Source organism: Mobula birostris, chromosome 32 (genome assembly GCF_030028105.1).
Source record: "Mobula birostris isolate sMobBir1 chromosome 32, sMobBir1.hap1, whole genome shotgun sequence".
In the NCBI taxonomy this organism is placed as follows: Eukaryota; Metazoa; Chordata; class Chondrichthyes; order Myliobatiformes; family Myliobatidae; genus Mobula; species Mobula birostris.
This window is the reverse complement of record NC_092401.1, coordinates 24,332,781-24,344,370: the sequence shown is the minus strand read 5'-3', so window position 1 is coordinate 24,344,370 and position 11,590 is coordinate 24,332,781. Positions and strand designations below refer to the sequence as shown.

Below are 11,590 nucleotides of genomic sequence, written 5' to 3'. Positions count from 1 at the left end.
CAAATTGGTTCAGCATGTCTCTGAGAGCATCATTTACCAGGGCTTGGAAGACAGCGGGGGCATTGGTGGGTCCAAATGGCATGACCAGATACTTGTAATGTCCTGAGGTGGTGTTGAAGGCCGTCTTCCACCTGTCCCCTTCGCGGATGTGGACAAGGTGGTAGGCATTATGGAGATTAAGCTTGGTGAAAACTGAGGCTCCTTGAAGTAGTTCAAATGCCAAGGTCATGAGCAGAAGAGGGTAACGGTTCTTAACAGTGACTTGATTCAGTCCCCAGTAATCAATGCATGAATGCAAGGAGCCATCCTTCTTTTCAGCAAAGAAGGAAATTGGCACCACCAGGGGAGGAAGACGGCCAGAGTCTCTTGAATGCACTTGCTCATGGCTTCTGTGTCAGGTACGGATAGGGAGTACAGGCAGCCTCTTGGGAGAGATGTGCCAGGCAAGAGGTCAATGGCACGATCACATGGACGATGAGGCGGCAGGGAAGTGGTGCAGGACTTGCTGAACACAGCCTTGAGGTCCATGTATTCAGGAGGAATGGCACTAAGGTCCGGAAATTCCTCGGGGGATCTGGGCTTGGAGACATGGGGATCTGAGCATGGCGGAGGCAGTGGGAGTGACAGAATGGGCTCCAGCCTACAATCTTGCGACTGAGCCGGTCAATGTTGCGGTTGTGTCTGACTAACCAGGGATGGCCCAGGACAATGGGAGCTTGAGGAGAGTCAATAACATAAAGGGTTAACTGTTCATGATGGTTGCTGGATAAACTGAGACTCACCAGGGCCGTGACAGGGGTGATGTTAACCAGTCTCTGACCGTTCAAGGCTTGGCCATTAATGGTGACTGGAGAGCAGATGTTGGTAATCCCCACTGGGCAGCCAAGCTGGAATGGATAAAACACCCCTCCGCACCAGAATCGACCAAGATGGAGACGACTCGCCACTGGACGCTCCACTCCAGAGAAGCAGGCATGAAGACAGTGGTGTCGAGGAGGGCCGGACAGGGGTCACGTTCATCAGTACTCCTCGTCCTACTGGTGAACGTTTGGCTTTTACTGGGCAGGTGGAGATGAAATGTTCTGGTTGGCCACAGTACAGCCAGAAGCGGGTGCTGATCTTTTTTTGTCTTTCTGTCGGCGTCAGGCAGGTACAGTCAACATGCATAGCCTGGGGCTCTGGAATGTGAATTGTAGATAAAGGCAAACGGCAAGGTAATGTAGACTGATGAGGAGCTTGGAACTCACCCAGTGCCCCCAGGGACCCTCTGGAACCCTTCCCTCTGCAGCACTGCTGATGGCAAACATCAATATGGATGGCCAAATCCACCAAAGGTGGCAGGAAGGTCCTGGGTGACCAGCTCATCTTTGATGTCTTCAGAGATGCCGTTCAGGAAGGTGTCGTACTGTGTCTCCGAATTCCAGCCGCTGGAGGTGGTTAGGGTCCAGAACTCTATGACATAATCCGACACAGATCTGCACCCCTGGTGCATGTGCAGCATTTCACAGGCAGCCTCTCTCCCATGTTTGGAGTGATCAAACACTTTTCTCATCTCCTCAAAGTAACTGAAAACCACTGCAGAGAGGGGAGCCTGCCTCCCAGATGGCTGTTCCCCATTCTCTCGCCCGACCGGACAGTTGGGTGATGATGTAGGCTACCTTGGCTCTATCAGCCGGAAATGTTGTTGGTTGCAGTTCAAAAATGAGGGTGCACTGGGAAAGAAAAGAGCAGCAGGTACCAGGCTCACCTGAGTACTTTTCTGGAGGAGCAATTGGGGCTCTTGGACCGGAGGAGTGAGCAAGAACATGGAGCACGGGGCAGAAGATGCAGTCGCAGAATGTTGATGGGCGCTCTGGGACAGCTGGAGTGACTGAGTCTGGGCCACAAGATTGGCTACATTGGCAGAAAGTGACTCCACTGCCCTGAACACGGAGTCCAGCTGGTTCTGGGGTCTCCCCAGCATCAGTCCTTGTTGTTCCAGGGCAGCTCTCAGACGACTGGGGTCTGCTGGATCCAGATTGTACTGTCAGGACGCTGGAGCAGGGATCCAATCACAGACCCAGTACTGTGCACACAGTGATATTAAATGAGTAACAAATCCCAAAGTGCAAACAAAGTCGGCGTCAAAGTTCAGGCAGAGATCAATACATCCAGAGAAATGCAAAAAAAAAAAGAATCAGGAAACAGACAGAGCCGATATTCAGACAGACAAGAGTACAGATACAAATGCTGGAAAGGCTCAGAAAAGTTCACTGGCACAATCTGGCAACAAACAGGTGAAAACACAGGGCTGAAATACACTGAGCAATAAACAGAGAGACAGATGATAGGTGGACCACAATGAAACACAGGGGGCAGCAATACAGGTAATAATGAGAAACCGATGAAAGACAGAGTGCTCACTAATACAGAAGCCAGAGTAGAGCAGGAGTGGGTCAGAAGCACATGGCAATACAAAACCACAGACTGACAGCAAGGAGGAAACAGATAAAAACACAGACTTCAACTGGGGGTACAGACATGTGTTTTGTTTTGCTGCATTGGATCTGGAGTAATAATCATTTGGTTCTTTTTTACACTCATGTACTGGTGAATGACAATAAACAATCTTGTATCTTGATTTTCATTTACCTGCACTGAGTTGTCACTTTATTAGGTACCTCCTGTAACTAACCAAGTGACTACTGACTGTGTTTCTGTATGCCTGTGGTCTTCTGCTGCTGTAGCCCATCCACTTCAAGGTTCGACGTGTTGTGCTTTCAGAGACGCTCTTTTGCACACCACTGTTGTAACGTGTGGTTATTTGAGTTACTGTCGCCTTCCTGTCAGCTTGAACCAGCCTGGCCATTCTCCTTTGACCTCTTTCCTTAACAAGGCGATTTTGCCCACAGAACTGCTGCTCACTGGATGATTTTTGTTCTGTAAACTCTAGAGACTGTTGTGCATGAAAATCCCAGGAGATCAGCAGTTTCTGAGATATTCGAACCACCCTGTCTGGCACCAACAATCATTCCATGATCAATGTCACTTAGATCGCATTTCTTCCCCATTCTGATGTTTGATCTGAACAGTAACTGAGCCACATGATCTTGTCTGCAAGCTTTTATGCATTGAGTTGCTGCCCCACGATGGGCTGATTAGATATTTGCATTAACGAGCAGGCGTACCAGATAAAGTGGCCACTAAAGTACAGAATGAAAATAGGCTCTTCAGCTCACCGGGTCAGCATTGATCATCCAGCATTCATTTTAGCTTCAAAAATAATCTAGGTTTGCTTTGTTATTACCATACGGTGAAAAGCATACCATCCAGATACAGTACATCATTCCTTAAATAAGTACACTGAGGTAGGAAAAAGGAGAACAGAGTGCAGAAGACAGAATCAGAATCATAATCTGGTTTACATCACTAACATATGTTTTGCAACAGTACAACACAAAACATAAAATGTACCATTAATTACAGCTTTACAGTTGCAGAAAAAGTACTGTGCGGGTAGACAAATAAAATGCAAGGACCACAAGGTAGCTTGAGAGATTTTATTATTTAATGTATGAGAGGTCCATTCTAGAGTCTGATAACAGTGGGATAGAATCTGTCCATGAGACTGAAGGTACGTGTTCCCAAGCTTTTATATCTTCTGCCTGATGGGAGAGAGGAGGAGAGGGAACGTCCGGGCCGAGAGAGGTCTTGGATTAGGTTGGCTGCTTTCCCGAGGCAGCAGGAAGTGTAGGCAGAGTCAATGCCGGGGAGGCTGGCTTGTGTAAATGGTTTAGACATGATGTCTAAACAAGCAATGATAAACGAGTGGCTTGGATTCAATATGAAATGCCATAATAAGGGGATCAGACACAATGAAATATAACACATGGTCATTGACGTACATACAGTATATTGATAAAATGCATGGCTTAGTTGGTGATTCCCACCATTGAGCACATCTGCAAGAGGCAGTACCTCAAGGAGGTGACATCCACCATTGAGGACCCTTACTATCCAGTGGCCTTTTCTCATTACTACCATCAGGGAGATGGAACAGGAACCCGATGACCCACACTCCACGATGCAGGAACAGCTGCTTCCCATCAACCACCAGATTTCTGAACAGTTCATAAACTGTTATTCCATTTGGCACTATTTATTTATTTATTTTGTTATTTATAGTAATTTTAAGGATCGAGGTAAGGTTTAACTTTATTCACCATATACTGTATGTTTACATGTATTAGCAATTTGCTGTGGTGTGTTGGTGTGGCATGCGATAAAACATTCAACAATTGTATAAATAATTATGTAAAAAATAGTTAAAGTACGGCATGGAATAAAATATGCATAAATACCAGGTAAACAGCATTATAAAACGTGGTTTAAAGTGTTTACAGTGAATGATGTAATAGATAGAGGGAGGTAGGGCAGGCTAACTGGACATCTTTCATGTCTTTGAACTGTACTGCTGTGATTAGCAACAAATTTCACATCATATGAGACAGTGATAATAAAGCTGATTCTGATTCTGAAACGTATGGATTAGTAGGTGTTCCTGTGGAGGGAGTTGTGACAGAAGCACAAGGGTGGATCTTCTGTGTGACCCTGAGGACGGCAACATTTTAGTGGTATGCGTACTACACACCTGCACTTCCCCAGGATACCTGGCCGTATGTGGTAACTACAATCCAACAAACGTGCATTGGAACAGTAACACTGCTTGAACAAGGTCTTGGTGTAGAAAACCTAGAACTAGCAATCTTATTGACACAACATGAGTCCCTCACCCGGCTATGATGAGAACGTTATGTCATTCATTTACGTGCTTTGGGTCAGTCACCGTGCAACAGCTACAGCCCTGCAGATGTCATAGTAACCCTTGTTCCCATGGTGACCCATGATATCATGGGTCCAGCATGGAGGCCTTTGTCAGATGAAGCACTCTTTCATGTTGGTTATCCAGATCTCACTTTATCCACTTTTCTTTCACGGCACTTCCATGTTCCATGTTGCCACGTTGACAACAGCAGAGATTTGTAGATTGGGTTGGGTGTTTTTGTTTGAGTTATCCTTTAGCAGGACGAGGTGCTGAATGTCACTATGGCAGCTTCAATTTGAAAGAGACCTATTCGGTATTAAGCGCAGCTGGGACTTACCAAGTCTGTGGTTTTGCTACTTTATTGAGTGACTAAAATAATTAGAAGCAAAATCAGGAAACCTGAAAATATTCGGTGGGTTTGACAGAGCTTTGAGATTATGGCTGAACCGTTAATCTCCTTCTCTTTACTGACTCTGACCAAGTTGTCAAACTTATCCATAATTTTCTGGTACAGATTTCAAGCCTTTCCCCCTTTTTTGGTTTATAGAGGCAATGTGAGGTTGGGTCAGTAAAGGCCAACGCAGTTCTGTTCAGGTATTTTCCTAACGTTTCTTCATGTGACATCAGACCTGTACTGATTCTGTTCTCACCAAAGTGCACAAACACCGTCACAGAGTTCCCACTATCAATTACAACAACTATAAAAATAAGCCCACTTCCCGTAAAGTAACAGTGTGTTCAATTGCAGTGGCTTCTATGGGGCCAACCAAAGGTGTCATTGTCCTTTTGTAAACATACTTTTTTACGATCACAGGACTCTGCTGGACATTAAGAACTTAAAGTACCGAAGGACTATCCCATCAGCGAATTGCTCGTTGGCGGAGAAACGGAAGGAGCTGGACGTGGTGCAAATCGTGCAGCTGCCTGCGTCAGAGAGGTGTCAAAGGAATCAGCGAGCAAAGGTGGTTTGCAGCTTAACAGCGAGAGATCATCCTTGTCGCTTTTCCTGTAAGTGCAACACCCTGTTGGACATTGTTAATGTGGGATGCTGCAAGCCCAGTCCACTGATTTATTGGCAGACGGCAGCAGTGGATGGTGGGGAGTTTGACCTCGATTGCAGCGAGGAGTAGGCCTCACGCCACGGTGTTGCTTGGTTACAGCCGCCCAGGAGAGAGGCGCCAGAGTCAGTGCCCTTCACCAGTGGTGGGTGTGGAGCAGCATCCAAGCTGGAGCCGGTGCTGCCCCCTAGTGTTCACTTGGCAGAAGACAAGTTGTAATGTGTTCGACTGCAGACTGCTGCCACATTCATGCGATTCAGGGTCTTAGACTGTATTTTTTCATGTGGGGGACTGTACTTTACTGATTTCTTCTATGTGCTTGCTCTCTTATATGTGCCTGTGCTGTGTATGACTGTTTGCACCTTGGCCCCAGAGCTTGTCTGTATTCATGGGCATTCATGCATGTCTGAATGACAATTAAATTTGAACTTCAGTACAGCTCAGCTCCCAAACAGACTTTTCACTCTGCTTCAACATTTGTGTAATTGGTAACTGAATGTGTTTAAACTATATCAACTAAAGAATTTTCCCAGTTAATACTTTTGTCTCCGAGACAGGGGTTCCACGGACCCCTCAGTTAATGGTGGGGTTCATGTCATAAAAAAAAGTTTGGGAACTCCTGCTCTGAGATAATCCTGATGGACTGGTACCCTGGTTACAGAATAACCAGTCTGAGTCTGGTGTGTCAATCAGTAACACAGCACTGAGGGGTGGTCATAGTCAAAGGCAGAATTAGATCTGCGTGAATACAATAACTGCTTCATATAAATGTTACCATTCCTTGTTGGGTATAGGTCTTCACCATTTTCCTCAACCAATCCATATTTTGATTAATTGGCAATGTTTGTGCCACTTTTCACTTAATACTTAGAGGTAAAGTATTTTTAGTTTGTAACATTTTAAAGTTCTTGTCCTTATTTTCAAGCCCCTCTATGATTTCCCCTCCCTCCCTCCAAAATCTGCTCCCGGACTTCAAAAACGCTGATTTGACTTAATTTCTAAAATATCTTCCAAGGTAACCTTCTGGAATAAATGTATGGTTTTAATACTTTTTCCATTAACACATAAAGTAGTCATTAACAATAAATAACTGAAAAGTCCATTGGCTTGCAAGTGTCTTTCTTTCTTTTTTTTTCTTTTTAAATCTTTTTATTGAATAAGTATACAAAAAGGTAAGCCATATAGGCACTAATACACTGATAGAATATAATAAAATTACAGAAGATATTAATACAAAAAAAATGATACAAACAACGTAATTTAAACATAACATACCAAGGTAACATAATAGTATACTAATTTTTATATATATATCAATAGAGAAAAGGAAAAAAAAAACCCCAAAAAACCCACCGTGCAACTAACTAAAAGCAAAGCAAAGGAATGGGCTAACTTGAAACCAAACAGAGTTAAAAAGACTTAAAATCACATCCTCAATCCCGACCTCCATTAAAAACAGTAAAAAAAAACAAGAAGGGTATATATTACATTAAGTGAAAATATTGAATAAAAGATCTCCAGGTCTGTTCAAATTTAAATGAGGAGTCATAAAGATTGCTTCTAATTTTCTCCAAATTCAAGCATAATATCATCTGAGAAAACCAAAAATAGGTAGTTGGAGCATTAAGCTCTTTCCAATGTTGTAAAATACATCTTTTCGCCATTAAAGTAAGAAATGCAATCATTCTACGGGCTGAAGGAGAAAGATTACTGGAAATTTTAGGTAGTCCAAAGATAGCAGTAATAGGGTGAGGAGAGATATCTATATTCAATACCTTGGAGATAATATTAAAAATGTCTCTCCAAAAAGTTTCCAGAGTAGGGCAAGACCAAAACATATGAGTTAAAGAGGCTATCTGCCCCGAACATCTATCACAAAAAGGATTAATATGAGAATAAAAGCGAGCTAATTTATCTTTGGACATATGTGCTCTATGAACAACTTTAAATTGAATTAGGGAATGTTTAGCACAGATAGAGGAAGTATTGACTAATTGTAAAATCTGCCCCCAGTCATCCACGGAAATGATAAACCCCAATTCCTGTTCCCAATCTACCCTAATCTTATCAAATGGAGCTTTCCTAAGTTTCATAATAATATTATAAATCATAGCCGATACACCTTTCTGACATGGATTAATTCTAGTATCTAAAATGTATGTAGGAGGAAGCATTGGAAAGGAAGAAAGTATAGTACTTAGGAAATTTCTAACTTGTAGATATCTAAAAAAATGTATTCTTGATAAATTATATTTATTAGATAATTGTTCAAAAGACATAAGGGAACCATCTAAAAATAAATCCAAAAACCGTGAAATACCCTTAGTCTTCCAAATTTGAAAAGCACGATCCGTAAAAGAGGGGGAAAAAATATGTTACCTAAAATAGGAATCGCTAACCCAAATTGATTAAGATCAAAAAATTTTCTGAATTGAAACCAAATACGTAAGGTATATTTAACTATCGGGTTAGACACCTGTTTAAGGTGTTTCAAATCAAAAGGAAGAGAGGAACCTAAAATAGAGCCAAGTGTATAACCCTGAACAGATTGTAATTCCAATGCTACCCATTTAGGAATGGATAGTATATCCTGGTCAAGTAACCAAAATTTCATATGTCGAATATTAATTGCCCAATAATAAAATCTAAAGTTAGGTAATGCTAAGCCTCCATCTCTCTTAGCTTTCTGTAAATGTATTTTACTCAGTCTCGGGTTTTTATTTTGCCAAATAAATGAAGAAATTTTGGAGTCGACTTTATCAAAAAAAGATTTTGGAACAAAGATTGGTAATGCCTGAAATATATATAAAAATTTTGGCAAAAAAAAACATCTTAACTGCATTAATACGACCAATCAAAGTTAAATATAAAGGAAACCATTTAGATGAAAGTTGAATAATATGGTCAATTAATGGTAAAAAGTTAATCTTAAATAAATCTTTGTATTTACAAGTAATTTTAATACCAAGATATGAAAGATAATTATTAATCAATTTAAATGGAAAGTTATGATATAAGGGAAGTTGTTTATTAATCGGGAAAAGTTCACTCTTACTAAGATTTAATTTATAACCTGAAAAAAGACCAAATTGTGCTAATAACTCTAAAACAGCAGGGATGGATTTTTGAGGATTAGAAATATATAAAAGTAAGTCATCAGCATAGAGTGATATTTTATGGGACTTTAAGCCCCGAGTTATCCCAGTAATATTTGGAGATTCTCGAATGGCAATTGCAAGAGGTTTGGGTTGCAAGTGTCGAAATGCTCCATGATCCATTTTGTTGTCAGCAATAATCTCCAAATGTTTGAGGTGTCCTTTTGTGCACTACAAATGTAAATATATCAGTGTTGTGTAGCCCTCAGTCAAAACCCTAAATTTGTAAGGGCACATATTTTTGTAAGTGTTTATATACCAGTTGTTGAATACAAACTTCTGGAATCAAATTAGCATCAATTGTGTGGATATTTACAAATGACATCTATTTACAGGATACTTGGCCCTTTTAATCTTGCCTGAGAGAATATAAAAATTTTGTCAACAACTTAATGTGCTAACCTTAATAGGATACAACCAAAACAAAATTACTAGTGTCTCATTCTTCGTGGTGTTCTGCAGTATTTTGTTTCAACCAACAGAGGTTCTCAGTAACGCGTGATGCCAAAACTCTCTGTTCCTGCCAGAACATGGTACATATTTACTATACATGATCTTGGAAACCTCAGTGGCAATAACACTCAAGTAAGCAATGCTCATCGTTAAAATGGAGGCAGCAGTTTCTGGACATGTCCAGTCACATATCGAATTCAATCCAGTCCATCACAGGCAAAGCCCTCCTCACCAATGAGCACGCTTAGAAGGAGTACTGCCACAAGAAAGCAAACATACATTATCAAAGACCCCCTCCATCCTGGTCATGCCCTCTTCTCGTTCCTTCAACAGGCATGAGGTACAGGAGCTTTCGGTCCCACACCACCAGGTTCAGGAACAGTTCTTACCCCTCAACCGGTAGGGATAACTTCACTCACCTCAACTCTGAACTGATGCCTCAACCTACGGAGTCACTTCGAAGGACTCTACAACTCATGTTCTCAGTATTATTTATTTGTTTTAATTTGCACAGTTTGTCTTCTTTTGTACATTGGCTATTTGTCAATCTTTATGTATAGTTATAAAACAATAAATCCTATTGTATTTATTTTCCTTAAATGCCTGCTAGAAAATAAATCTGGTGACAATATTTTGATAATGAATTTACTTTGAATATGAATTCCAGAAGTTGTCATCAGTGGTTCCTTATTTCTCCTCATGGTGTGCTAATGGGGACTTATTCTTGCTGTAAACACTCAGGATATTAAGAGGTTATATAACTGTATTATATTGAGGCTTAAGGTACAAAAGGCTTCAGCTAAGTATTAGATGGACTGGTCTTAGTTACTGTACTCATATTTGGACCAGGTTTGAGTAAATGGGACCAATGTAGATCAGTACAATGGCTGGCAGAAACATAGTGGGCCAAAAGGCCTGATCTTGCGCTGTTTGACTCTTTGCTTCTCTATGGATCGTCTCCTTGTCATGATAGAGAGGCTTGTGAATTCCCAAGATCCTGACAGCAATGCCATCGGGCACTTAGGTCCTTGTAGGGTCACCCGTGGTGCTAAGATCAACGGGGAGGTTTCAGATAAAGAACAATCCAACCAAGACCTCACCAGTGGAGCTGGCAGAAGGTGATGACACGTTGCAATGGTGGTGAAGGCAGATGAAGGCTGATGAGTTGTCACTTGTCTTGCATTCTATGCTACTGGACCCAGACCCCAATCTGTCAAGGACCGTGTGGTGGGTGCACAGGCATTCTCCATTAACGGAACCCACCCTAACATCTCTGTAATATGTGGATCCTGCAGCCACCTAAAGACCCACCATAGACAAGCCCTTCATACAGGGTTTCCCAACCTGGGGTCCATGGACTCTTTGCTTAATAGTATTGGTCCATGGCATAAGAAAGATTGGGAACCCCTGCCTTAGGAGAACATCATACTGTATTCAATGTGAGTGATCGCACTGCTGTGACTCTTATACTCTATGATATAATAACTCCTACAAGCTTTCTATGTGTGCATTATCTTTTTCCCAGTTAATAATTTCAAGATCTCACGCTTCTTAACCTGATGAGTTTTTAAGCTTGTAATATTGCTATTTTTTGTCCCAATAATTTTTTTTTACTTAATGGATTGTTTAAAAGGTTAATTAAGACTGAATATTTTTTGACTTTCTAGCTTGCTGCATGCGGGGGTTTGTCTGAAACATCTGATGACACTGCTCTTGTTAAATGCCAGAGGGTTCCTGGGACACATGACTGACATCAACAGATGACGGTACCGATGAAATCCACACCAAAGAGATTCATGGAGCTTTTAGGTCAGCTGTGCTTGGGATCAGCGATGTGGTTATCATCTGTAATTTCCTCAGCATCATAATCCCTTGCTGCCTCCCACATTAACCGTCATTCCCCCACCTTCCCTCAGGCAATTTGGAAAGCGTGGTAAAAGCTGGCTATTATCTGGGACCATGAGTGGATGAGAAAGAAATCCTTCCTGGTAATTTCCTGACCACATTAAGGAATGATAATGATGAGGAATGGAACTGATTTCTTTCCGACATCCAAGAGTATTCTGCTAAAGGCAAGGTGCCTTTAAACTGGAAAGAGTGCAGAGCAAATTTATGAAGGT

General features: G+C 41.7%; 1 long non-coding RNA gene across 1 annotated transcript; it reads left to right on the top strand.

Moving 5' to 3' along the window:
* The first annotated feature begins 3,968 nt into the window (after positions 1-3,968).
* LOC140191268 (uncharacterized) lies at positions 3,969-11,357 on the top strand. Its single transcript, XR_011883805.1, has 4 exons — positions 3,969-4,181; positions 4,535-4,613; positions 5,619-5,812; positions 11,138-11,357. It is a non-coding gene; the product is annotated as an uncharacterized lncRNA (long non-coding RNA).
* The last annotated feature ends 233 nt before the right edge of the window (positions 11,358-11,590 follow it).